The following is a 2,313-nucleotide window of genomic DNA, read 5'->3' as shown; positions in this document are numbered from 1 at the left end:
CTGATTAGAACTATTTGCCATATGAAGTTGGCTGCTTCCCTCTCTCCTTCTTCTCCATTCTTCAGTAGCCACCTGCTGAGATGAATGCTTCAATTCAATTCAAAAGTGGTCCCAGTGCCTACAAGTGTGGGATAACAGAAGGAAGTGCCCAGCAGTTGCAGTAATACATGGTGGAATGACATGGCAGATGTGGTGAGCAGAGATCCAAGGCAAGATGACCTGTTCTTAGCTGCCCAAATAAGATCTAGAAAGGCTCTGAAGCATCCAGAGCCAAATAAAATTGCCAGTGGGGGGGGGTGAAGCATCTTTGTGAAAATGGTACAAAATTCAAGTTATACTCATTTAAAATCAACAAAACACCTAATTTAAAACTCCTTTTTTATGACCCTGTAATTCCTTAATTCAGATTAGTAGCAGTGACCGGATGGAGCTGAGCATTTATTGGCCGGATGCCCTTCCTGATGCCATACAGAGTTCTCATTTTTTCTTTGCGCCCTAGGAAATAAACATCTGCCACCACCTCAAATTGAACTCTCAATCTTCTGAGTAGGTGGCGAGCATCTTCACTACTAGATCATCACGCTGCTCAAAACCGCTTAAGCTTAGTGCAGTGGCAGTATCATAGCCAATGAGATTTATCTGAGGTGTGATTATTGCTAATTGAAAACTTACTCGTTTTTTTAAAAAGAGCTTGCTTTATTTTAGCTATAACTCAAATATTTTTTTCTCATTGTTTTGATTTCCTATGATTAATGCTGATACATGACATTGTTGCTGTTGAATATTAGTGTGCATGGTCTGCAATATTTTAGCAACCCATCTTTGCTGCTATTGTTTTTGTTGCTTATAATTATGTAATGATTTCTTGTAATCATCAGGATTTGCAGGACTGTTAATTTTTGATTATATTACTTAGTAATATTTCAAATCTGAAGTGAAGTATTGAATATTATTTGCTTGAATAACAAATTGTACTGTTAGTCATAATTTAGTTCTGCTGGACTAAATTGCTATAGGATGTGACTTTTGCTTCATATTGGATTTTTATATAATTTAGCTTTAGCATAGCAATATATACATGAGTGTGTTTGCGTGTATATATTTGTGTGTGTGTGTGTGTGTATACTGTATATGGATGGGTGCATATAGACACGCATACTGTATAGCACTATATGCAGTTTTGAAAAAAATCAAAAATCAAAATATAGGAAGATTTGGCATATAATTGGGTAGCTGATAGCTTCTGTCATGCCTCTGTCCGAGCCTGACTCTGAGGACGACATGGAGTTCCCTGTTGAGGCCCAGGAGGGGGTGTCTGTGGCTTCGGAGGACTGTGGGGAGGAACAGGCTGAAGCAGGCCAGGGCCCTTCAAGTTTGGAACAGGGAAGGCAGAGTTCAGGCAAGGAGCAAGGCCCCTCTCCACCAGATCCCAGAGAGCAGAGGGGAGGGAACAACGGAGGCAGGCTCACTTGCTCGGGAGGAGAGCGTCATGCCCCACTCCACAAGGCATACCTGGGGAGTAGGATTTAAGGAGATGCTGTAGGGTGGGGCATTTGCTGGGAACAAATGTGAACTCTTGTGATAGTATGCTCTTGTACCTGGACTCTTTGTATTTTGGATCAAGTTTCTTTCCTGCTGAGTTTTCCTTGCTGTCTTCAGTTTTGCAGTTTGCAGGTTACAGGCAAGCTGGGTGTTGAAAAGATCCTACTTTGTTTGTTATCTGTTTTACTTTAAAGAACTGTTTAACTCTGTTGACTGTTTTATTGAACTTGTGCCAGCATCTGTGGGGGCTGTTGGGTGAACGTTGGCAGTGCTTACAAAGACAATTATTCTTACCAGCTAATTGCTTTGCCTCCGTTCGGGTCATCACATTTTGTTCTCAGCCCACTCCCAATTGCTCCTCCAGACCAAGTAGGGTGACCATGGATCAGCTCCGTGCAGAAAATGATCATCTAAAACAGCAGGTGGCCCTCCTGACTGCACAGATGGCACAGATACAAGCAGCTCGGCCACGTCGCAGAAACCCTGTTCCAGTGCCAGACAAGTTTGATGGCTCACAGGCATGATTCCCATTGTTCTTTGGGCAGTGCCAGTTATGTATGAGCCTTCAGCTGGAGGATTTCCCCACTGACCAGGATAAGGTGGGGTTTGTGCTAAGTCTGTTGACAGGAACGGCAGCACATTGGGCAACACCCCTGCTGATCCAGCCCAATCAGCTGCTGGACAATTATGCAGAGATTTGCCGGCAAGTCAAGGCCATGTTTGAGGACCCAGTTATGGCCCAGACTGCAAACTGTTGGGTGAGAGAATTGT

At 43.2% G+C, this 2,313-nt stretch overlaps 1 non-coding gene across 1 annotated transcript; it reads left to right on the top strand.

Annotated features, from left to right (window-relative positions):
- The first annotated feature begins 599 nt into the window (after positions 1–599).
- LOC120317264 lies at positions 600–739 on the top strand. The gene has a single exon (XR_005559181.1). It is a non-coding gene; the product is annotated as a U4 spliceosomal RNA (small nuclear RNA).
- The last annotated feature ends 1,574 nt before the right edge of the window (positions 740–2,313 follow it).

This window comes from Crotalus tigris, unplaced genomic scaffold (genome assembly GCF_016545835.1).
Source record: "Crotalus tigris isolate CLP2741 ecotype Arizona unplaced genomic scaffold, ASM1654583v1 scf7180000019566.326506, whole genome shotgun sequence".
Lineage (NCBI taxonomy): Eukaryota > Metazoa > Chordata > Lepidosauria > Squamata > Viperidae > Crotalus > Crotalus tigris.
The sequence above is the reverse complement of the archived record's forward strand: the minus strand, read 5'-3'. Positions and strand labels throughout refer to the sequence as shown.